Raw genomic sequence first — 26,387 nt, 5'->3', positions numbered from 1 at the left:
AAGGCTGTATGGCCCACAAAGACTGAAATATTTACTCTCTGGCCTCTGCCGAGAAAGTCTGCTGACCCCCCAGGGAGGAAGGCAGACCCACAGGTGGCAAATGGAAGCCTGAGGACTGGATGATTTTCAAAGAAAGGAGCTCACTGCTCCTGAAGAGCTTACTGCTATGTCTTCACAATTTGCAGCTGAAGCCTGATGATGAGTTGTGTACGATAAAGGAGATCACTCAAATGATATTTTGCCTCCAAAGCAAATGTGATCCAGAGTAGAGTAACTGCAGGCTGTTAGGATGTTCTCGTGTCTGGAAGGGATGAGAACTCTCTTCCAGCCCTGCGCAGCCCACATGTCTCTCTGGGTGCTTTCTTCCCCTCTGAAGCTGTGAGCACACTCTCTGTGCACGGCCTTCCCAGAAACAGTGTTTGATTTGTCATGATGCCCTGGGAGGCAAGAATCTGAAAAGAGCCAGAATCTGGAAAGAGCCCTTCACATTTCCACTGCAGATGGCTTCCCTCTTACAGAGCTTTTGAGGGTCAAGTCGTAAGCACTCTGTACCCCTGTCTGTGTTGTTCTTAACGACAGAGATGCGCAGGACCTGGAGCAAAATAAGACACAGAGTCTTAGTCGCTGAGCTCTGCGGAGGGTCCCAGATGCTTCCAATGTCAGAGGAGGGAGGCGTTCTCATGCATCAAAGTTGATGCCGTGTTAGGTTTGGGAATATTGCCTCTGAGTCCCCATTTGATTTAATTAAACTAAGTCTGCTGGTGAATTGGTTCCCAAAGGCTAAATGAGTGGATGGGCAGCACTGAAATCATCTGGATATTGTTTTTAAAAATACCCCATCCCCCCCGCCCCAAGCCCACCCCACAATAACTGTGATGCACAGCAAGTGAATGCTGACAAGCAGAATCTGGTGTTTATGTTTCAATGGATTCAGGGGGTGCCAGTTCTTTCTCTGTAGGATCTGTACCCTAAATCCCCAAAGAAGCTGCTTAATGTGCTCCTCGAGGTACTGCTTGGGGGTGACCGAGATGAGAGGTCAGGTTCTCATCAGGATTCAGGATTCTGACTTTCTCACCTCACAAGCCCTGCTTCTCTATTTCCCATGAAGGGCTTGATTTTCTCCTGAGCAGTGTTTTTTACAGTAGGTTGCAATCTACTCGTGATTTATAAAGTCCTTTAAAGAGGGTGCAACCAGCTTCTTAAAAAAAAGGACTAGAAAAAAACCAGAGTGCATCACATGTGTTAAGGATAAGTGTTGTTCCATGTTTGCTTTAGTAGGTGTGCTGTATATCCAGTTGCCATGTGTTTCTTTTTTCTGCTCTTTTACTTATTTTGGCTGCACTGGATCTTCACTGCAGTAAGCAGGCTTTCTCTAGTTTTGATATGAGGGCTTCTCTTGCTGCAGGAGCATGGATTCTAGAATGCGAGGGCTCAGTAGTTGTTTTGTGGGCTTAGTTGCCCCGTGGCACGTGGGATCTTAGTTCCCAAACCTTGGATCGAACCTGCATCTTCTACATTGGAAGCTGGTGGATTCTTAATCACTGGGCCACCAGGGAGGTCCCTACCATGGGTCATGCAAAAAATGTTTGTAAATCTCCCTTGTACAGCCATGACCCTAACTTAGGGCAGCTCTGGTCTCCACGAGTAGAGGGCTCATGGAAGAAGTCACCAGGGAGGGCAGACTCAAATACAAGAACTTCTGGGAGGTTACCTGGAAACTAATAGAAAGCCAATTTGTGGACGACTGCATAGCCCGGTGGAGATAACTCCACCACGGGAAGTTTTATGGATGGCAGACGACTCAGCCCACCACACCTGTCACCTGGCGACAGCTGGGTTTACGTGGAGCCCAGCCTGGCCAAATTTCAGTTTCCATTTCCTTGAAATGGGGATAATCACCCTATTGATTATTATTGTTGTGGAAAAGACCAAATGAGGATGGGAAAAGACTCTTTCCAGTAAAGGATAAACCTCAAAGCTCAGAACCAGCCATGGCTTTTCACAATGGTCTGATGGGTGTGCTTTTGTTGGCATAAAGGGGCGGGGGGGAGAGGAAGGCTCTTAGATCAAGTCTAGGCCCCATGGGAGTCAGAGAGGGTGTAAACAGGAGCACAGACCAGGGAAACCTTACAACAAGGGGCCTGGCCTTCGGCCTGCTTCTTGGCAGGCAGCCATGGGGTCTGATCTCACACTGATCTTAGTCACCAAGAAGAGGGTGGCCAGACAGAGCCCAGATAATGAAGGGGCCAGCTAGCAGAGCGCCTACCGAGTGCAGCCCTCAAGTGGTGGAGAATGCCTTTTGCCAGCTCCGGAGGGGCTTAGGGTGGGGGGGAGGTGGGCACAAGGAGGGTAGCCTGTCCCTGCGGCAGCTAAATTTCAGAACAGCCCTGACACCCTCTCCTCAGTGGGAAACAAAGAGGAAGGAGGGGAACTCGGAGGATGGGAGAAAAGAAAGCTTTCAAGAACATCACTAAAAGTCTGGGGTGAAGGACTCTTGTGGACAAAAAGCCCCCACCCTCTATTCCGAAGGGCCACTTATAACAAAGCCCCTTAAGTGGTAACTAGAGGTCCTGGCTGTTTCCTTCATTTTTGTTTTTAAAACTCTCACACTTATTAGGGCTTTTCTGATGGCTCAGGTGGTAAAGAATCTGTCTGCAAAGTGGGAAACCCTGATTGATCCCTGGGTCAGGAAGATCCTCTGGAGAAGGGAATAGCTTAAACACTCCAGTATTCTTGCCTGGAGAATTCCATGAACAGAGGAGCCTAGTGGGCTATGGTCCATGGTGTTACAAAGAGTGACTAAGAGACTAACACACCCAATTATTAAGGGATGAAATAAATGACTAAGAAAGCAAAAATGGAATTAAAAAAAGAAACAGCAAAGGCCTGTTTAAGAGCCTCTTTTATCCTGCAGGTGATCTGGGCATCTGTGACCTCTTTAGGCAAAATTAGAAGTCCCAACCAGGGGGCAGGTCCAAAGATCCCCTCTGCAAATTATCAAATGTGTGGAAAACCCAAAGTCCTTAAGAACTGCCTAGGCCTTCCTTTCAGGTGTAGACCTTGAGGATGGGTAAATCTAGCCCTGGTTCCAGGGCCACAGATTCCCTGACTTTCCCCTGTTACATAATTAAGTCCCCCCACCCTACCCATCCCCCTGCAGAGCTATCTTGACACCTTTTCTCACTGAAAGCCGCACGGGACATAAGGTTGAACAAAGACATTTATTTGTAAAAGCAATTCCCAATGGAGCAGAGACTGTCTCCATAGAAAGTAAAGCAGTGATCATGGGGGCCCACATGCAGACATTAGTGAAACCCAGGGCGAATCCAGACAGACAGCACTGCTGCAGACACCACAAAGCTCCCCATTCCTGCCAACTGCAAAGCAAAATGTCCTTTCCGCTCAAGAACACGGATGTACCGAGATGTCCTGTGAGAAAGCAATTTGGTCTGACGTCCACGATGAAGTGATCAGGGAACAGCTGAGGGAGCCTTTGATTGTTTGTTTGTTTTTTCCTCTTCTGGGTGACTTGTCGGCTTCCCACAGATACCCGGCTAAGAGCTCAAGTGGTCCTCTACCCTCCAGCGGGCGGGGGCGGTGTCAAACCCCCAGGGCTGGCTCACATGCCCATTCTGATGCTCTGAATGATCTGGAAGATAGCTGGACGGGGAAAACAAAACAGTCGGCTCAGACACCCGACAGCACACAGCTGGAAACCCAACCCCACCGCCAGCCCCGCTTTGCTGACCCGGGGCCCTGGGCCTGTTAGCACACAGCTGATTAGAGATTTCCTAACAAGGAGTTAAGTTAACAAGAGGTCAGTGAACTTCTTTAAAAAGGCAGTCTTGCTCTGTCTGCTGATGGATGCCGCGGGGATTTATGGATAACTCCTGCTAATTCTACCGAGAGTGGAGGCCAGCAAGCCCTCAGATGCTGAGAGATTTGGCCCCCGTCCCCAGAAGGTTCTGATGCTGCTGGGGAGCGGGGAGCAGGGAGCAGGGCTTGCGTGCGGGCGGGGCGCTCATTTAACAGGTCATCGACGCTGCCTCTTCCCAAGGGCTGTGACCTGGAAAAGAAGCTGCCCTTGAACAGGAAGGAAGGCCAGGTGCTGGGAGCAGGAGCGGGAGCTGGGCCCCCCGGCTGCTGATAACCTTTGATACAAGTGCATCTTCAGGCGGCCTGGAACTTTCTGAAATTCAACTTGAAATACACCAAGAGCCGCACTGATTATTCAGGGCGCTGTCCTCACTAAGTGGAATGAACTCCTTCCTGATAAACTGAAGGGGTGGGTAGCCTGAATGTCCAACAAACAATTCCAGGGGCCCATCCCCTCCTTATCTGGGTTAGAGCAATTGGATAGTTCCCAGTCTGGTTTGGTCTAAAGGGTTTAAATGTGTCCCATGAGAGGAAGGTCCACCTTCTTTTTCACATCTTGCCCAGATGTAAAATATACAATATGGGTCCATCATGATGAAGACAATCATGATGATAACAGCAGTGAACATGTACGGAATGATTTTTTTTTTTTTTTTTTTTTAGGAGCATCTGGGTACCATGTAATCATCTGTAAACACAGAGCAAGCAGAAGTCATTTCAGGGGTTTACCCCATCTCTCCCTTCATAAAGTCTTCCTGGAATAGACCCGGGAATGCTGCATCCTAAGTAACCAGAGTGAAAGAGGCTACTCAGAACCCTCAAAAAACAAAGTGTTTGATTTTATCATCTAACGTTAGTGGGCAGATACCATGGGCCAGGCACTGTGTTTGGGGATCCAAAGATAATTCACAAGGGCTCTTTCTTGGACAGCTAGATTTGAAGCGTAGATTAAGTAAGAATGAAGTTGGATTTTTTTTTTTTTTTTTCGATTTTTCATTTTTGATGTGGACTGTTTTTAAAGTCTTTACTGAATCTGTTAAAGTATTGTTTCTATTTTATGTTTTGGTTTTTGGGCCACAAGGCACATGGGATCTTTGCTGCCCAAATAGGGATTGAACCCACAGCCCCTGCAATGGAAGTCATAGTCTTAACCACTGGACTGCCAGGGAAGTCCCTGTAGTTGGATTTTTATAGATTAAAAAAAAAAAAAAAACACTGTGTACATCATTATGACTTTCCTAAATTGGATATACACCCAATGTGATTTAATATTAGGTTTTCATGAATGTCCAGTGTGACCATAATAAAAAGTGATAACTGATAAGGCTCTGCTGTAATATTGTTACAGCGGATGCAGTGTTTGATCTGATCCCCAAATACCTCCAGTCAACTACATATCTTGGGCTCTCCTTTATGCTTCTTAGTGGTGATTTGGGCTCAGGTATTCTTGTGTCTGGTCACATCTCTGGTTACTACTCCAGTCTGCAGTGTGCCCTCTTCTATTATTATGAGCTGCAGACTAAGTCGAAAACAAAGACTGTTAGAACTACATGTAAAACTAGAGTCAATTGGTTGTATGTGAAGGTTGGACTCTTTTCTAGATAAAGGAGTTAATTCAACAAGTCGTGATATATAACCCTGGCTGTGCTCAGAGGTTTTCTTGGCTTATTCTGATTTTGGGGTGACTTTTGACAGGAGAAGTTGCTAGATGGATGAGGAAGTACTCACACAAATGTATAAGCTTGCTGGAATACGGACGTTTCCGTCTTCCTCTAGCAAAGCTAACAAGGAATAAAAATTAAATAAACATTCTGTGTTCTGGCTTCACATAGGAGTCCTAGGAGGCAGCTGTATATTCAAGCACATTAGGAAAAAAATATTTACATCCACCATGCCTCAGGCTTTGTTCTTGGGATTGGGAAAATATCCCTAATTTGGACAAATGGGCTTAACTTTACAAGAGAGTGTTAGGGTCAGAGGGAACTGGGTTTGACTCTCCACTCTTCACTGACCAGCTGTGTGACTGCATGAATAATTTAACCTCTTCACGCTCGTCTCCTCTGCTGTGCAATGAGGACCACGTTGCTTGCTGCGTTAATATAGGGATTAAACATATGATATAGATGAGGGTCCTCACATATCAAGGTTTTGGTGCATGGGAGCTATTGTAACTAGTTACTATTGCTACAATGATGGTTGTGGCTTCTCCAGGTATGCCCATGAAGACCGGAGCTCAAGGGCTATTTACCATCTGCCAGAGTATGCATTTTTGGAATTCACTAAATAGTTCTGAGCCCTGATTTCTCTAATTTATAAAACTGTAGATAATATATACTCCAAAGAATTGCAAGGAATGAATCTGATGACGTAAGTAAAAGATGCTCATAATAGATGCTCCAAAATGTTGTTTCTCTGTGAGATTTATTCTTAGACAACAAATCATTACCAGCAGTATGTAGGTCAATGGCTAGGAAACAGTCTGTATCTTAGTCCATCAGATCCCATTTAAATTATTCCATGATTTCAAAAGAGCTGGGTAATGATAAAACCACTCAATTCTTTTCAAGGAATGCTGCAAATTTCTCTTAAGAATCTTAGACAAAGTTTGCTTACCTCAGAGTAGCAACACTTATATTAAAACTTACCTATCTCTGTGTCTGCTTTAAAAACTAAGAAAAGGTCATTCTTGACCCTTATTGGATCCATGAATTAACATGTAAAATCTGATGGTCTTTAATATGTTTACAGGTAACCCTTTAAAATCGAATCCTCTTGGAGAAATTACTTTGAATAAAGTCTACTTTAAGTTCAGCATTTGCCTCCACTGCTAAGATAATGGAGAGATGGTTGTATTTTATGATTTCTTTTTCAGTTGCATCAAGATCTTTAAAAAGGCTTTACCATCTTATACCAATTATATTAACTTTACTCCTGTGTGCACACCAGTAATGATCCGCCAAGCAATCCAGGCCTCCCCAGTGCTGACTTTCTGAGGCGGTGAACGGGAAGGGAGCCAAGAGTGGGTTCCGAGTGGGAAAGGAAGTGGGGAGTCTAGACCCTGACAAGTTAATAACTTAACAGTGGGTGAACAAAGCAGACAAAACAGTTGAGCGGGCTGCAGGAAAGGGGCTGTGAGCAGGCGAGTCAGCAGGAGGAGAATGCCAAGAAAGGGAGGGGTGGCGGGCATTCGAGGTCAGGGCATCGGGCCCTGGGAAGGCCACAGAGGTTCAGAAAAATCCAGGCTAGAGTGGCAACTCCAGAATCCGAGAGCCTCCAAGCTCTCCCATCTGTTCAGGATCCTGGTTCTTGTTAACCTCGGCTGGCTCCATCTCTTTTTTTCAACTGTTCCCTTTCAATGAAGTCCTTAGGGTTTAACATGTGAGAAGCACTTGCAAACTCAAAAATCAAACAAACCAGGACAATCTTCTTGACTCCACATCTCCCATCCACAGATACCCTCCTCTTTACAACCATTTTCAAAAAGCTGTCTATAGTCCTCACTTTATCCATTTTCCTTACCTTCAATTTCTCAATCCACTGCACTCTAGCTTCTGCTCTCTTCAACTCCATTGAAATAGCTCTTGCTAAAACCACAAATGGCCTTCCAAGTCACCTAATCCACAAGCATCCTTCAGCCGCCTCCTGCCGTATACCCCTCTTCACCATCGCTGAGCGCTCCCTGGGGGAAACTCCCCCTTGGCTTCTGTGACACATGATTCTCCTGGTTTCCAGTCTTCTTCCTTCTCTCTACTCTTTACACTAAACCTGGTGTATGGGGGTCATCCCGACTCTTTCTGACCAGTCAACAAGAATGCTGAAGTTCCCCAGCACATATTCTGGCTTCGCTCTCTTCATTACATTCCTTCTCCTGGGTGATCTCATCAATGGCCGCTTAGCTTTCAATGACTCACCAAGATGTGCCGTCAGCCCCGACCTCTCCTAGGAGCTCCAGACCCACGCCTTCCACCGTCTAATTGATACCTGCACACAGGTGGCTCAAAGGCTCGTCGAACACAATGGGGACGCCTCACGGTCTCTTCCCACTGCCAAGCTTGGCATCCTCCTCCTCTGTCTCGCACATAAACCCAAAGCACCAGAGTCATTCTTGGACACGTCTAGTTGATGACCGAGACCTGTGGGCATTACCTAATAATCTTGTGATTCTGTGTCTTTCATTCATCCTTCCAGAAACCGCCCTAGTCCAAGTTACCATCATCTTTCCCCTGATTCCTGAGACAATCTCCAGCTGGTTTGCTCCTCTTCAATCCTTTCTCCATACTGTAGCTAGAATTATTCCTTAGATAAAAATAAGTGAGATCATGCCATCCTTGAGTTCCTAGCATACCAGAAGCTTTGTATTGCCCAGTAAGTGAGACCACACCATCCTTGGGTTCCTAGCGTTCCAGAAGCTCTCTATTGCCCAATCCTTTGCAAAGCCGTCATGACAAGCATTTCCTGGCCCCAGGCATGTTGTCCATACTCACCTTCTCCACTATCTTCCACCTTTATGGCACATCTTCCTGTTTTCAGGAGCTCCCTGATCTCACAATTGGACTTCTAAACATGCCATTTTTTCCGTCTGAAATACTTTCCCCATCCTACCCTATTGCCTAGTTTTTCTTCATGATTCAGAAGTTATTTCTTCAGAGGGGCTGACTTTGACCATCTGGAGCAAGAGTTCTCTAACTTGTGTACCACAGTGTCCTGAATGTGTCTGAAAACAGGTGCTGGATGCTGTCCCTAGAGTTTCTAATCCAGTGGGTCTGTGGTGGGAACTGAGAATGTATATTTCTAACAAGTTCCTGGGTGATGCTGAGGCTGATGGTCCAGGGACCATGCTTGGAGAGCCACTTACCCAAAGCACACCATCCCTGTGCATTACAGGCACACTTTGTTTTATTGCCTTTTTTTTTTTTTTTTTTTTACAAATTTGTGGCAATCCTGTATGGCTGAAGTCGAAGGGTGCCATTTTTCCAACAGCATTTGCTCATTTCTTTCCTCTGTGTCACATTTTGATAATTCTCACATTTCAAACTTTTCCATTATTATTATACTGGCTATGGTGATCTGTGATCAGTAATCTTTGATATTACTGTTACAAAAAAGACTGTGGCTTGCAGAAAGGCTCAGATGATGGTTAGTGTTTTTCATCAATAAAAAAATACATTTTCTAATTAACATATGTTTACTTTTAAAAAGATGTAATGTTATTGGATTCTTAATAGGCTATAGTATAGTGCAAATATAACTTTTATATGCACTGGGAAACCAAAAAACTCATGTGACTTGCTTTATTGAGATATTCACTTTACTGGCACTGGCCTGGACCCAAACCTGCAATATCTCTGAGGTCTGCTGGTACATGCTTTCACAGCCCTACGTGCCTCTCCTCCAGCATATTCATGGCTGAAATTTTACACATCTCAGCATAATTATTTGACTGACTCATCCTTCTTCCCCACTTGACCACAGGCTCTAGGAGAGCAGGGATGATTTTGTTCCCAGATCAACCCCTGGGTCTAAGCTCAGCACCAGGAACATAGTAGGTCCTCTGTACAAATTTCCTGAAGGACCGAAAGATGAAAAATTGTGAACAGCATGGAGGAAAATGTATTTAAAAACTTCAATTGATTACTCTGCCAACGAAAAGAATCAGTATCATATGGCAACCTTGGATTCAATTGGTCCAAGAGCTTAGTCCTTGAGGGGAAGTCAAGTCATAAGAACATACACTTCCTTAAGGTTGGGGGCTGTGCCAGTCCAATCCACTCTCCTTCTGGGAACTGACTGACCCCAGATAACTGCAAGTGGCTGGAGAACACAGGCACGACACAACTGGATCTCCTAGGAGACTGTCAGAAAGCTGGAACCCTGCCAGACAATGGGGGGTTCCAAAAATGATGTTTATTGAAAGTAAGTGGTTGACGATAAGAGAGATCAAGGAAGTTGCTGAGAAGAGAGATCAAGAGAGGCCAGAGGGAATCCCCTTTAGGAGGATAAGCCAACTTCGGAAATCACACAACTTTTATTATTTTTCATTTAAAAAATTTAGAAAATTAAAGCACCAGTAGGAAAAGTATGGCACCCACAAAAGACAAGCAGAAATGTTAGAAGACAAGACATCGTGAGGTGGTTCTTTCTTTGAAAGGATCAGCACAAAGAAAGTCAAAGGCAAGATGCCATTTCCCAGTGGCTTCTCCAGAGATGGAGAAGAGCAGAAAGAGAGGGAAGCCTGGGACAGGTGAGGGCGAGAGGACGACGTTAGAAGAAGGGATCATATTAGCAAAGAATGGGATGCTCGCTCTCTAGAGTCAAATGGCAGACAGTAGAAGCATTCTTCTGAGAAGGAACCCATAAAGAAACCCAGAGGACCCAAAGGGCACGGGGAAGAAGGAAGCACAGACAAGGGAGGTGTGAAGATCACCTTGAGGGAGCCAATGGGTGATGAGACATCTTTTTCCAGACTGTTCATCTCAGATCCTGAGGCAGGAGTTCCAGAGCAGACGCACGTCCTCAAGCTTTCCTTTGTGGTGAAACAGAAGGGGTTCTCCCGGGCGGCTCAGCTCCTCAAACATCCCACTTTCCAGTCTTGGGGCTGCGACACCCTCTGGGTATCACAATTTCAAGATAGTTCAGGCAGTCTCCAGGGAAGGCCAGTGTTTATGTGGTCAACCTGCAAACATGGTGAATTCAAATCTATCCTGAAGCAACTGTCCAGGAAAGAGCAAGGTGACAGAGAAGACTGGTGGCCCAGTAAAGAAACATGGCTGGGTCGGGGCTTTACCCACCTGGGAGCAAACCCAGACAGTCTGTCCAAATGGAACTCTGGACTGTGCACCTTTTCTGGCAGGGAAAGTAAGAGATGTTTCAACAGGAGTTCTTTTCAATACCTGGTCATATGCTAAATGCCTGAAGTTGGTGGAAAACTTCTGCTCCATGGTCGTTTGGGGGAAATGGTAAGAGAAAAGGATGTAGGGTGATAAAAGCAGATGGGTTTGGAGTTTAGGTTTGGGAATTAGCTCTCTTTTTAGCTATGGGATGCTGGCTGATTTCCTCTGTGGACCTGTTTTGTGATTTGGAGAAATGAGTACCATAGCTTCTTTGGTATTTATCAGGGACTGTGTGATAAGAAAAGAAAATATAAATGTAGGGCCTGGCATTATAGTAAGTACTCAAGAATCAGTAGTCAAAACAGTTGTATGAATAGATCCTGCTTACCCCATGGGCTAGTCTTCAAAGAGTTCTTTCTAGAAGGAGAGAAGAGGCTCTAGCTCTAGCTGCCCCTGAAGAGATGACACCACTGACTTCTGGCTGGCAAACCCTGAGCTCTACCTGTCCAGGTAGGAGCTGGGGCTCCTGTCTTCCCCAATATCACAGAGCTGTGCCCCCCACTACACATTTTCTCACCTGCACAAGAGTCACAGCGTTACCTTTCTTTCCTTGTAAACATTCAGAAACTTGGTTTGAACTTTGCCAGGAGTGTTGAGATATGGCGACACAGCACGATGAAGGGCATCATCAAAATGACAATAACAACAAACATTTGTAAAACCACTACCAGGACTCAACTAAACATGCTGCACACACTGTCTCATTTAATAATCCCCAGGATTCATTTTCATGAGGATCCTAGGAGTTTTCAGTTAGAATCTTACTGCTTTTAACAGTGGGAGAACTGAGGCTTAGAGTGGGGATAGATGTGAGTAGCTTGGACAAGGCCACAGAGTTAGCAGATGGCGGAGCCATGTTCCCAACCCAAGGAGGCTGGCCCTGGAGCTGGCACACGCTTGGTCCTTTTGCTCATCCACACCATCCTTAACAGAACAACCAGTCCCAGTGAGGGAAGGGGAATTGGCCCTTCCAGAAACGGAGAGGCATATCCATAAAGGGAGACTGCTGGACCCCCTGAAAAGAGGCTGGGAAGACAGAAGACTTCAAGCCCAGCCAAGAACATCTCAGGGAATCACTCTTCCTATCTGTTCTGAATAGGGTGTCCTGAGAAAATGGTCCTGCCCGTGATACATTATCTCTGCTCCGTTCCACCCCAGCAGGCAGAGTGCCTGCAGGAGACAGGAGAAGAGTACAGGCTGTTAACTGCCGGACAAAGGGAACATTCCTGTCCAGAAACAGTGCAGCTACTCACAACTGACAGGCAGGCTCTGCGGGAAAGGCATGAACTCTGTAATCACAGAGGCCAGCGCTGGGCCAGACATAATTTCCTATGTGATGGGCAAAGAGGGTCCAGATGTGCATTCCCTTCTGGGGATGAAAAAAAATCAGAATATCCAGCAACACAGGAGGTATCCCCTAAACACATACACACACACAGACATGCACATAGTCAGACATGTACACACATACACACAAAACAAGCAGACACATACAAACACACAGAGACACACACACAAACCCACAGAGACACACAAACACATATATGCTAATACACAGAGACATATAAATACACAGAGACACACACAAGCACATATACACAAACACACATACAGACATGTGCAAATATACACAGACACAGAAGTAAACACACACAGAGACATAAACACATATGCATACACACACACGACACAGGATCTCACTGAAGATCCTGCCTCAGTGAGAAGAGCTTTTCTTTCATTTGTTTCCCTTTAAGATTCGAACAAAGAGGTCTATTGCTTAAAAAAACAAACAAACAGAAAGAAAGAAAAGGCTAAAACCAGGAGTCTAGACATTCTGTTCCCCAAATACACTTATTTTTTTCTGATTATACAAGTAATATATGCTCATTGACAAAACTGGAAAATATAGAAAATTAGGAAGGAAATAAGTCACTGGTTAATCCTATTACCCTGGAGGTTTCCCTTTGATGGGGGCTATAAACTCATCAGCTTCAAGAAAACCCAGGCTTCAAGAACCACGAAAATGCGCATAATCTCTCATTAGGAAGTGAGTATCAGGTTCAGCCAGAGAGAGAGAGAGAGAGAGAAATGAAATTGAAATGAGGGGCAGATGAGAAGAGAATTAGTCTGAGGGAAGGAAGCGGGGCTGGCTGGTGTGTAAGTTTCCTTCTGAGAGTCGTAAGCACGATGGCTCCAGCGACCTGGCTGAAACCTCAGTGAGGGGAGAGGACAGACTCTGCTCTTAGCTTGCTGCTTCCTGCCCATGTCCAGGGACACGCCAGGGCCCCAGAGAGGTGAACGACACCACAGGGTCCCAAGAAACATGGAAGCACCGACTGAACTACCAAACTGTCTGTTCAGCTAGCCTGTGAGGAAAAAGACCTCATTTTCCCAGGTCCAGGTGAAACAGTTCAAGAGGACAGTTAAAAATGCTGAAGACAGTAATACTTATGGAAAGATCCTGTGTATATAAAAAATGAAAGACTAAAAAGGGGTAAAAAAGTGCTGAAGACAGGGACTTCCCTGGTGGTCCAGTGGTTGAGAATCTGCCTTGCAGTACAGGGGACACGGGTGTGATCCCTGGTTGGGGAACTAAGACCCCACGTGCTGCAGGACAGCTAAGCCAGTGCACCACAACTACCGAGCCCACACGGTGCAAGGAAAAGTCCCGAATGACGCAACTAAGACACAGCCAGAGAAAGCACGCAAGCAAGAAAACAATTGCATGCACAATCACGTCAAAAACATAAATGCTGATGTTTAGACATAAATTTTGCAAAAGATGTGCGTAACTTGTACACTAAAAACTATTGTAAAACTGCTGAAGACGGTTGTCCAGTGAACATTGTAGAGCGGATGTCAGGGCCGATCACCCTGCTGTGACTGCTGTGTTCAGGTCAGACGTTACTGACCCGCGGCCGCACACTCCCCACAGAGCCCCGGGGGCGGCTCGGAACCCTCCTCCACAAGGCTCTTGAAAGAGCCCAAGACAAAAGGGAGAGGGAAACCCAGGGGCAAGAATTGTGGGCACAAACGGCGTATGGACTTCGTCAATGGTCCAGGGAAGCACCCGCAGACAGCAAGTGTCTGGAGCAGATAGCGCTCGGTGTATCTGTATGACAGCATCTCTGCCGCCTCAGACAGACATTCCGGGTCACGCTTGTCTCTGAGTCTCAAGATAAAGACAGAAGCTATCAGACAGTTCCCTAAAGAGGCAGGGTTTTGAAAACAGGGGACTGAGAGTCGGGACGAGCTGCTTATCTGGAAAGAGGACCCCCGGTCTGCAGAAATAGAAGATAATTTTTTTTTTTATAAAAATGGGAGAGAATAAAACAGCCAAGTCTCTAAGAGAGGGCTGTTGAAAGCCTTGGTACTTCAGTGTCAATCTAAAGGTCTAGGAGATCAAACAAAGACAAATGCAACCCAGTTAAAAAGGCCCCAGGAAAAATTTTGGGTCAAGACCTGAACATGAAAAGTTTCTGGCCTGTTTGAAATAATCATCTGAAAGGACTCAGAAGAGGGATGTGACTAAGAGACAGGTTATAGATTTCTGATGGAAGGTATATAATATTAACAACAATAAGGCTAGTTTCCAAACTAAACCTGACCAAGTAAGACACGGCCCTGACATGGCCTATGTGGACAATTACGTGTCTCAAAAGAACACGCTGTTCCCCTGAGCTTTTATATCTCACAAGCTTTTTTTTTTTAAATAACAAAACAGTGGTGTATTTCGGTTGCTTTGAGAAAATAAAAATCCAGGGTCAGGAAGATCCCCTGGAGGAGGAAATGGCAACCCACTCCAGGATTCCTGCCTGGAAATCCCCCTGGATGGTGGAGCCTGGCAGGCTACAGTCCATGGGATTGCAAACAGTCGGACACGACTAAGCGACTGAGCACACACGCAAGCAAGGGCATGAAACTCACCGGCTGTTTCTGATATTCAACTTTAAAGTACAAACCCCTACTCACTGATTTCGGTCTGCCTGTGGGTGGTTCCTTTTTCCTGCCTGGGTCTGTCTGAAAGGCTCTGATGCTTTCTCGTGGGAACATAAGTCTCACACACTGGGAGTGTTATCACCGAGATAGCGTCCCCTTCTCCTTGGAGTGAAGAGGTGGGGTCTACAGCTCTCTGGAAGGTTCAGACCACCGTGAGTGGCTGCGTCTGCCAAGCAGAGGCACAGCCTGGGAGGATGGGGGTGGGGGGCGGTGGGAGACTAAGCCGCCCTGGCACGTAAGTCCCATCCGAGGTACCACTACTTCCCATGAGGGTGATGGGGACAGAGGTGGCAGTGGCTGAGGCTGCAGGTTTCAAGCGTGCTGTGGGCTAGCATGTACGTCCCTGGGGCCGTTCAGCGCCTGGACAACCTCCAGCAGGGCTCTTCCTACCCCTGTTTAATGCATAAGGAAATCAATACAGAGAGTGAGGAACTGTTCCAAGGGTTTTCAGCGGATACCTAGCAAACCCAGGTTCTGAACCCACATCTGGCAGCGCCCCAAACTAACCTCCCCTCGGAAGCCTCTTATCCTTTTAAGGCCAGTTGGTCAGTTTTCAAAGAAGTGTCTTGCCGGAGAGATCTTTTGCAATCCTGCAAAGTGGAAACTTCCTTCCTCTGAAGTGAGGTGTACTACATAACGTCGTCTGACTGGTCACAACCGTGGATCCGGGCTGGATAGGACCCCGGGGCCTCCCTGGTGAGGAGTGGGCATTCCCTGGGCGCCAGGGCTCTCTCTGGGGGCCTGTGCTTTGCGGCCTCCCAGCTCCCCCGGGTCCTCCCCCGTCCTTCTCATCATCGGGCTCTCGTCAGCGCCCAGCGCCCCTGGCACGAAAGGCATGTGTGGAGAATGAGGAAGGCCACAGGGAAGGAGCTGAGGGGGGAGAGGCCAAGAGTGTGCTGTGACACGTCACTCCCCGTGATGAGGGGTCCCGGCACCTCCTGGAGGTGTGTTAACTTGTTTTCCCACATAAAATGGAGTAAGGGTGACCAGCAAGTGAGCATTTACTTAAGTGTCAACATTTTTACCAGTCTTCATTCTTTCCCAGAAGATACTAGGAAAACAGATAAAACAGGAATTGCTTATGATGTGCCTGACCTGAGTATTTATTTACCCTGGTAGCCAAAGCAAAGACAGAGGATGAGATGGCTGGATGGCATCACTGACTCAATGGACGTGAGTCTGAGTGAACTCTGGGAGTTGGTGATGGACAGGGAGGCCTGGTGTGCTGCAATTCATGGGGTCGCAAAGAGTCGGACACGACTGAGCGACTGAACCGAACTGAACTGACAGTATTTCTGTGACTTTTTAAATTGAAGTACAGTTGATTTACAACGCTTCAGGTGTACAGTAAAGTGATTCATTGATACAAACATACATGTGTGTGTATGTAAGTCACTTCAGTCCTGTCTGACTCCTGGCGACCCTATGGACTGTCGCCCACCAGGCTCCTCTGTCCGTGGGATTCTCCAGGCAAGCAAGAACACTGGAGTGGGCTTCCATATAGCAGAGTGATTCAGTGATACAAACATATATATATATATTATTTTTCAGATTCTTTTCCACCATATGTTATTACGAAGATGTTGCATATAGTTTCCCATGCTATACGGCAGGTCTTTGTTGTTTATCTTTTATGTATAGTAATATCTGTTAATCCCTAATTCTTAATTTATCTCTTCCCCCTCCCCCATCCCCCTTTGGTAGTCATAAGTTTGTTTTCTATGTGACACTATTCCTAAAAAGAGCCCTTTGCCCAACCATCAATCAGTAAAGTGGGTTAACAGAGTAAGGTAATGAAAGTAAGAGAATCAGATCACATTTTCCTCTCTGTATAAAAATCTAGGGACTTCCCTGGTGGTCCAATGGTTAAGAATTTGCCTCCTAATGTAGGGCACTTGGGTTGGATACTTGGTCAGGGAACTAGGAGCCCATATGCCTTGGGGCAACTAAGCCCGCAAAACTCCTGAGTCCTCTCGCCACAACTAGAGAAGCCTGTGCGCTGCAATGAAGAGCCTGCATAGCCAAAAAGAATTTACAAAATATGAATAACTAATTATATGAACTCAGAGAGGGCGAATGACCTCCTCAATATCCCCGGGACTTGGTGAAAGGGAACTTAAGGTTGGCCTACGGTATATCCGGTTCATGGGAAAGGGACCCGCTGGACAGGGACAGGAAGCGGCGTGTCTGCAGAGGTATGGAAATCCCACCGGAAATTCCGGTGTATTTTGTGTGAGCATGACAGGCAAGGCGGGGATGAGAGGGCTGCTGTGCACATCACAGATGGACAGCAAGAGGTGGGATGTGATGGATCTTTGTGACTTTGTGCTACAATGGGTAAAGTATGGTAAAGACCGTCAAGTACCTGCCTACAATGCAGGAGACCTGAGTTCGACCACTGGGTTGGGAAGATCCCATGGAGGAGGGCATAGCAACCCACTCCTGTATTCTTGCCTGGAGAATCCCCATGGACAGAGGAGCCTGGTGGGCTACAGTCCATGGGGTAGCAAAAAGTCGCACACGACTGAGTGACTAACATTTTCGCTTTCACAAAACTGAACAGAGGCGAGACAGAGCAGTGATGAGGGGCTTCAGTCATCCAGGCACTGAGACGGCTCATGACATAAAGCAAAGGAACTGATGATAAAGGGAAGGGCTAGATTTGAGGAAATTGCATTTTTTAAAATTTAATTTTATTTTTAATTGGAGGATAATTACTTTACAATGTTGTGATGGTTTCTGCCATACATCAACATGAATCAGCCATAGGTATACATATGTCCCCTCCCTCGAATTCTTTTAAACATACAGAAAAGGTAGGTAGATCACCGAATCACTTAGCTGTGAGGCAGAAATTAACACGATGTTGTAAAATCAACTCCTTTAATAAAATCAAGGAGAAAAAAGACAGGCAGGAGCCTATGGCCTGTGACTCTAGAACGCGAAGAACTTGGAGGGAAAGTGGGAGCTGCAAGAGGAACTGAATCATGACTAATCCCAGAGAGACGGCCACAGGGACGGAGCTAAAGGAGCTATTGTGTTTCTCATGACATGTTTGGTTTAGAAAAGGACACAGACAAAGATAGAAGGAACGGCACAGTACCAAGGACGAACTGAGAGGAGTGATACACTTCTGTGAGAACAGCGCTTAGGCCTGAAATGAAGCTTGCAAAAAAAAAAAGCTAAAGTTGGCAAAAGAAATTTGAAAAGAAAATTTAAAAAGGGACATTATTTTTAGTGATGATTAAAAAAGGGATGAGGTTCTTTGCTTGGATCACAACAGCATGTTAACAGAGAATGAAGTTAAGATGACCCAACTCCCTGTTCACTGTCTAGTCTCTCCATAGAAGCCAGTGGTCTTAACTAGGAAGATGTAAAGAAGCATCCTTATGGAACTTCCTTGGCAGTCCAGTGGTTAAGACTGTGCTTTCAATGCATGGGGCACAGGTTCGATCCCTGGCCGGGGAACTAAGATCTGGTGAACCATGTGGCATGGCCAAAGTATTTAAAAAATAAAAATAAAGAGGCATCCTTAGAAGAGCCCCAGGCATGCAGGCAGGGGATGTGGCATGCCATGAGTGGTATGTCCTCTTAACCATTTTAAGTCCAAATCTCCAGGCCCTACAGGCTCCCATTTCAGGCCCCTGCACAAACCAACAAGTGGATAGGACAGCAGAGACAATGTACCTGATCCCTGAAAAAACGAATGGAAACTGGGAAGTCTCTTTCATTACAAAGTTAGTGGGACCAAAAATGCTAAATACTTGCCTGGGAAGTTCCATGGACAGAGGAGCCTGGGGGGATACAGTCCATGGGGTTGTGAAAGAGTGGGCCTAACTGAGCGACCTAACAACAAATGGATAACACAACTGTGCAAAAAAGTTTCTGTTTTGTTGTTACTTTTGCAGTCAGATAAGTTGTCAACTGGAGAGAATTAATAAGTGAAGTCTGATTTTTTTTAGTTCATTAAAAAGAACCACACAGCTAGAAATTTTCAGTAAATTAGCTAGTCTGTATGATATCCTTGGAAGACCTGATCTTCTAGGGATATAAACCCTGAATGCTTTAATATCCTTAAAAACTGTTTTTCAGAATCAATTTGGACAGTAAGATTTTTTTTCCTGAGTAAAAATAAGAAAAACACAGATCTATGTGAAAAATAGTTCCAATTCAATGGCATGTTGCCGTTTTGCTGCCCAACAAAACTAAATGATCTAGCTCCCAAATGAGAGAATTTCCAGCACAACTTAAGCCTGTAGCTGTGCTGCGTTTAGTCACTTCAGTCGTGTCTGACTCTTTTCCATCCCATGATGTGTAGCCTGCCCGGCTCCTCTGTCCATGGGATTCTCCAGGCAAGAATACTGGAGTGGGTTGTCATGCCCTTCTCCAGGGGATCTTCCCAACCCAGGGACCAAACCCGGATCTCCCGCATTGTGGGCAGATTCTTGACTGTCTGAGCCACCAGGGAAGCCTACTTAAGCCTGTAGCTGTGTATAAAGATCCAGCTTTGATCCCAAGGCTTCTCTGACATAGTACTGCTTGTTTGTGCAAGAATTCTAGTCTAGTGATTGCAAATCTAGCTTTTTGCTCAGTGAATCAAACTAGCATTGTGTCTTTGGCCAAAAGCAATCGCTTCATCAAATCAGAAGACTCTTCCAGCCAAAACTCCAAGCTTCAGCTAAACTTCCACTGAAGTGTCTGAGATAATATTGACAGATTCCAAGTGTCTTTGCTCACGCACTTGGAGACAAACACTACCTAACAACTCATCTGTGGCCTGCCATTGAATGTCCAGAAATACAGGCCTGGCAATTTCTGCTGAAGATCATTTACTCTACTGAAAACAAATGAACACCACAAACACACACACACACACACACACACACACACACACACACATAAGGCATAAGGCACAGATTTTACTTAAACATTGTTATAAAGCTTTAATCTACAGTTTTGGAGGTGTAGAATGCCTGGCAATAAAGTAGGCTCTAAAATTCTGGAACATATTATCAAGATGAACCTGAATTCACAGAATGAATAAGAGGAATGCTGCTTTTAGAATTTGGCCTACAAGCCCCTGGAGAAAAGGCAAAGAAGGAAGATGGAAGGAAATACAGGTTGAATCGCACTTCGAATTCCCAATGTACACAAGGAGAGCATTACAAAAGGCAGGAAAGAAAACCTTATCAGGGTGTGTTTGTTGCGGAGGGCGGGCAGGGGTGAAAGCCTAGGAGGGAGAGATGGCAAACGGCCTCCCTTTACCCATTCATTCATTCAACAAACGATCTCGCACCTGCTAGGTTTCTGTCCCTTGTGTCAAGCAGTGGGTTTAACTCTTCCCTTAAGGATGTGACTTTGATCTTTCCCAGAGACAAAGATTCAGTTCTGTCCTGGGGAGGCCCTTCTGCGCCTCCGTGGCAGCCACTCCCAGAGGGGCCACGGCCAACCAGGGCCCTCTCCGCCCACGCGAGCCCAAGTCCGCGCCCCGGCCGTGGGGGAGCCCATTCCTCAGCGCCCCCGGGTGCCGGACTCCGCGGGAGGGGCGGCCCGGGGCGCGGATAAGGCGGGGTGGGGGGCAGCCCCGCGCCCGCAGCCCTACGCCCGCCCCGCCCCGGCCCGGCCCCGCGCCGCTCGGTCCACGCCGCCCCCGCCTTACCAGGGTTTTGGCTACGTTCCCCCTCTGGGTGATGTTTTTGCTGTGCTTCTCGTTGGCCATCCGGATCCGCTGTTTGGCCACCATGGCTCGGGCGCCAGGAAACGCTCTCGACTCCCACCTGCAAGGATGCCCCCCGCGTGAGCCCCCAGACCGGGCCGAGCTCGTCTCGCCCGCCCCGGGCGCTGCAGGTGGCAAGGCGCGGCCCCCGAGCCCCGGGCACCCCGCTCCCCAACCCCCAACGAGCTGGCTCCAGAGAGAGGCCAGAGCCCGGACGGAAGTAATCTTTCATCTCAGGAAACCCTCTCCTACTTCCTCGCCATCCTTCCGGTCCCCCCAGCTACCTAACCAGCGCAGCCCCGAGGCGGGCGCTGCGGCGCGTCCACTGCGCACCCGGCGGCCGGAGCGCAGCGCGCGGAGCGGCTCCGGTCGGGGGAGCCCGGGGGAGTCGGGATCCAGCGGCCGAAGGCGGCGAGGCCCAGGGTTCCGGCGGCCGCGGGCTTTGTGCGCTCACTGCGGGCGGGGCTCCCCGGCCCGGGACCCACCGAGGCCCCGGGGAAGGGGTTGGGGCGGCTGCGCTTCGAGCCGGGGTCGTGCTCCCTGGCTCCGCTGCCCGCTGGCCGAGGGCAGGGCTGGAGGCGGCGGCCCGCGGTCCTCAAAAGACAAGTTGAACGAGGGAGGACGGGGCTGGGCCCGCGCTTTTGGGGGACCGTGGGAAGGAGCCTCCCCTTTGGGGGTCTGGGGAAGGGCTTGCGTAGGGAAGGGCGCAGCAGGAGCTTTCTGAAGTGCTGCAGAAAGGACCGGATCTTCCCGAGGATGGGGAGAAGGGGGTGTGAGGATGGAGCGGAGAGAGGCCTTCCTGCCTGGGCGGTTACCGGGTTACTCGGAAGACGGACAGCGCCGCATCTGAGTGAAACGTGGAGGAAAGACAGGCTTGCTGCCCAGGCGGAGTTTGGTGGTCACCGCCCGGACGTGGGTAACTTGGACCACTCGGGGCAACTTGGATCTCCTCTAGAAAATTCTTCCCCCCCACAACCCCCGACCCCCGGTCCAGGGGCATCTGAACTGGAGGCTTTCCTGTGGTTCAAGGGTACAAATGGAACGTTCCTGACTCACAACCATTGGTACCAGGCCCTACAGATTGTCTAGTGTGGGGACAGGTGGGGAGAGAGGTCCAGTCCTTCACTTTCCCACGTGCTGGACGGATTGGAGTTAGCCCCTAGAAGACCAGAAGAGGGGAAACCTCAGCCTGGAAGTTCTGGGGCTGGGGAGAGTGGTGGGAAGAAGAGTTAGACCAGCTTTGGCTCGTGCACCCCAGTCCTTCCCTTTGGGGCATCTGTGACTGGGTTTCCACCGGGTTTTATGGCGTGAGACTCCCCTGTGTCCAGGGGAGGGGAGGGAGGGCGCCTTCTGGCCCTTTGGGCCCTGGTAACTGGCAGGGGCTCCTAGACTGAGCTCAGCCTCATGCCCCTCCCCATTTCTTGTCAATCAAACGATAACACGGACTGTTTAGGGGCAGCTTTGGGTAAGCTAGAAGAAGCCAGAAGTTATCTAGCATCATTAATAAAGTCTGGTCATTCTTTTTCTACTCTGAAGATGAGTTAAGTTTCCAAACTAGTTTCCATTGGCTTAACCATTACCACCACCACCATTATTCAGTTCAGTTCAGTTGCTCAGTCGTGTCAGACTCTTTGCAACCCCATGAATTGCAGCACACCAGGCCTCCCTGTTCATCACCAACTCCCAGAGTTCACTCAGACTCACATCCATCGAGTCGGTGATGCCATCCAGCCATCTCATCCTCTGTCATCCCCTTCTCCTCCTGCCCCCAATCCCTCCCAGCATCAGAGTCTTTTCCAATGAGTCAACTCTTTGCATGAGGTGGCCAAAGGACTGGAGTTTCAGCTTTAGCATCATTCCTTCCAAAAAAATCCCAGGGCTGATCTCCTTCAGAATGGACTGGTTGGATCTCCTTGCAGTCCAAGGGACTCTCAAGAGTCTTCTCCAACACCACAGTTCAAAAGCATCAATTCTTCGGTGCTCAGCTATCTTCACAGTCCAACTCTCACATCCATACATGACTACTGGAAAAACCATAGCCTTGACTAGATGGACCTTTGTTGGCAAAGTAATGTCTCTGCTTTTGAATATGCTATCTAGGTTGGTCATAACTTTCCTTCCAAGGAGTAAGCATCTTTTAATTTCATGACCACAAACCAAGTAGGCCCAACTCTAATGCTGTGCTTTTAATAACAATTGAGTTCTTTCTTTTTAAAAAATTAATTTTTATTGAGTATAGTTGCCAGCTGATGTCAAGAGCTGGCTTATTGGAAAAGACCCTGATGCTGGGAAAGATTGAGGCAGGAGGAGAAGGGAGTGACAGAGAATGAGATGGTTGGATGGCACCACTGAATCAATGGACATGAGTCTGAACAAACTCCGGCAGATAGTGAAGGACAGGGAGGCCTGGCATGCTGCAGTCCATGGGGTCGCAGAGTTGGACATGACTTAGCCACTGAACAACAATAGCTGCTTTGCAATATCGTGTTCATTTCTGCTATAGAGCAAAATGAATCAGCTGTATGTATACATACATACATCCCCCCCTTTTGTATTTCCTTCCCACTTAGGTCACCACAGAGCTCTGAGTAGAGTTCCCTGAGCACTGAGTAGGCTCTCATTAGTTCCCCGTTTTATTTGTAGTATCAGTAGTGCATATGTGTCGATTCCAAGCTCACAATTCCTCCCATTCCCCTGCGGTTCCCCCTTGGTGTCCATTCATTTCTTCTCTATGTGTGTCTGTTTCTGCTTTGCAAATAAGATTCTTGGTGGGGAAGGGTGAGAGGCCTTCTCCCCCTCAGTCACACTTGCTGGATTTGGCTGTGTGTGAGGCCCAGGGCCAGCCTCTCTGTGACTCGCCTTCCTCTGATTCTGGAGAGGAGACAAGGCAGGACCCCGCCTGAGCTGCGCACAGACCTGGCTCCGAGAAGCATGAAGGAAAAGATGCAGACAGAGATGGTTTTCCATTTGGGCCTGAGAGCAGAAAAGTGTTCCTCAGGGTCAGAGATCTGCCTTCCGTCAGGCTCAGGTGTGCTGCCTCGCTTAGGGAAAAAACTGGTTTTTGACCCATGAGTCCTGCTTGATGTGGGGCTTCCCAGGTGGTGCTAGTGGTAAAGAACCCACCTGCCAACGCAAGAGATCTGGATTCAGTTCCATGGTCGGGAAGATCCCCTGGAGGAGGGCATGGCAACCCACTCCAGAGTTCTTGCCTGGAGAATCCCAGGGACAGAGGAGCCTGGCGGGCTACAGTCCAAGGGGTCACAAAGAGTGGGACGTTATGGGAGCAACTGAGCACGCACACATGCCTGCTTGACACTGACCAATTTTACTCTCTTTTTCTTGCTATGCTTCATTTCACAATATTTTAAGTTAGTTTAATTATAGATTGTGTACTCACAGCAAACATTCAAACAAATAAGATATAAAGTGATAAAGCAAAGGTCTCATTCCCTGCCCTCCCCACTAATTCCCATTGTTTCTAGGTTACCCTTCTAGTAGTTTTTACTCCTATAGAAGGCTACTTATATATTCCCTTTTAAAAAACAAGCCAACATATGCCAACTGTTCTGCCACTTGCTTTTCTCAGTTTATTGCAATATGATTACATCTACTTTTATATCCCTTCTTTTTCTAATAGGTACACAGTCTTCCATATTTATGGTTATATAGTAATATATTGAATTATAGGTGGACATTACTTTGCTAACAAAGGTCCATCTAGTCAAGGCTATGGTTTTTCTAATAGTCATGTATGGATGTGAGAGTTGGACTATAAAGAAAGCTGAGCGCCGAAGAATTGATGCCTTCTAACTGTGGTGTTAGAGAAGACTCTTGAGAGTCCCTTGGACTGCAAGGAGATCCAACCAGTCCATCCTAAAGGAAATCAGTCCTGAATATTCATTGGAAGGATTGATGTTGAAGCTGAAACTCCAATAGTTTGGCCACCTGATGCGAAGAGCTGACTCATTGGAAAAGACCCTGATGCTGGAAAGATTGAAGGCGGGAAGAGACGGGGACGACAAAGGATGAGATGGTTGGATGCCATTACCGACTCAATGGGCATGAGTTTGAGTAAACTTCAGGAATTGGTGATGGACAGGGAAGCCTGGCGAGCTGCAGTCCTTGGGGTCGCAAAGAGTCGGACACGACTGAGTGAACTGAACCGATAGGTGGACAGTTATTTCCAGTTATTTTGTATACATGTGTGTGTTTACCAACAATGCTTCAGTGAACATCCTGGATGTGTATCTTTATGTGCTTGTGCAGGACACGTGTATATGTATGGACTAGATTGCTAAGTTGAAGCTGCTGCACCTTTCATGGCTTCAGTGGGGTTACTGCTTTCTTTTGGGGAGAGGCAGTCTCCTGCTCTTGTTCTGTCATAAGTCGTGCTCAACTCTGCGACTCCGTGAACGCCAGGCCTCCCTGTCCATCACCAGCTCCCGGAGCTTGCTCAAACTCATGTCCACTGAGTCGGTGATGCCATCCAACCATCTCATCCTCTGTCTCCTCCTCCCCCTACTGCTCTCAATCTTTCCCAGCTTCAGGATCTTTTCCAAGGAGTCAGTTCTTTGCATCAGGTGGCCAAAGTATTAGAGCTTCAGCATCAGTCCTTCAAATGAATAATCAGGACTGATTTCCTTTGGGATTGACTGGTTTGATCTCCTTGCTGTCCAAGGGACTCTCAAGAGTCTTCTCTAGCACCACCACTGCTGTGACCTCCACTATATCTGCCCATTCTCCTCTTTGCCCTCTACAAGTCTCAGACCTTTATTAGACCTAGAGGATCACCGTTATTGTTTTTTAAATATGTTTTAATATGGACCATTTTTAAAGTCTTTATTGAGTTTGTTAAATACTGCTTCAGTTTTATGTTTTGTTTTTTTGGACCTGAGGGATGTGGGATCTTAGCTGCCCCACCAGGGATCAAACCCACAGCTTGCTGCATTGGAAGGTGAAGTCTTAACCACCAGACTGCCAGGGAAGTCCTGAGGATTACCATAATTTACTAAGAAGAGTTTTCCCTTCCACCGTGGGTCTTGTCCCTTCCTCTCCTTAGCCCCACATGCATGCATGCATGCTCAGTTGCTCCGTTTGTGTCTGACTCTTTGCAACCCCATGGACTACAACCTGCTAGACTCTTCTGTCCATGGGATTCTCCAGGTGAGAATACTGAAGTGGGCTGCCATGCCCTCCTCCAGGGGATCATCCTGACCCTGGGATCAAACTCACATCTCTTGCATCCCCTGCATTGTAGGCAGATTCTCTACCACTGAGCCACTGGGGAAGCCCCCTTAGCCCCACAGCCTGCCATACACCAGAGATCGAGCTGGCTCATGCTAGAAGCCCTTCTGCTGGGGAGCAGGGCCCAATGTCTGAAGCTGCATCCTTAGAGTTCAAGAGTAACTGCTGTGCTAAGAAGGAGTGAGGCCTGGAGTCATCTTGCTTTTGTGAGGTGGGAGGATTGAGGAGGGGAATGGAAACTCGATCAAGAGAAGAAAATTCCTTTGGGTTAATCGTGCTGGTGGGAGAAGTTTTATGACACACCGGTAGTACCTAATGCTCAACTGCAACTTCTAAAATTGCCTTGGGTAAAGAAGCAGGAAGCTGTTAACTGATTAAAATTGAATTTGGGGTGGTAAGTTTTTCAACCTTTTGAGCAAGAATTCATCACAAGCCTGTGACCATTAATCCTAAGGCTGCCCCATGTAGGGCACTGGATTTCAGACTAGAGAGACTGGGTTTCACCCATCTTTATGAATGATGTACAATCAAAGCTGCAGCTTCCCTGGTGGCTCAGTGGTAAAGAATCCACCTGCCAATGCAGGAGACATGGGTTCGATCCCTGATTTAGGAAGATTCCCTTGAAAAAGGAAATGGCAACCCACTCCAGTATTCTTGCCTGG

The 26,387-nt window shown here is 47.4% G+C and overlaps 1 long non-coding RNA gene across 1 annotated transcript; it reads right to left on the bottom strand.

Moving 5' to 3' along the window:
- Nucleotides 1-3,202: 3,202 nt before the first annotated feature.
- Nucleotides 3,203-18,484, bottom strand: LOC102280124 (uncharacterized). Its single transcript, XR_011466275.1, has 2 exons — nucleotides 10,301-18,484; nucleotides 3,203-3,660 (listed from the first exon to the last, which is right to left on the bottom strand). It is a non-coding gene; the product is annotated as an uncharacterized lncRNA (long non-coding RNA).
- Between the last annotated feature and the right edge of the window lie 7,903 nt (nucleotides 18,485-26,387).

Source organism: Bos mutus, chromosome 12 (assembly GCF_027580195.1).
Source record: "Bos mutus isolate GX-2022 chromosome 12, NWIPB_WYAK_1.1, whole genome shotgun sequence".
NCBI lineage: Eukaryota > Metazoa > Chordata > Mammalia > Artiodactyla > Bovidae > Bos > Bos mutus.
Note: the sequence above shows the minus strand (reverse complement) of the source record. Positions and strands in the feature narration are given on the sequence as shown.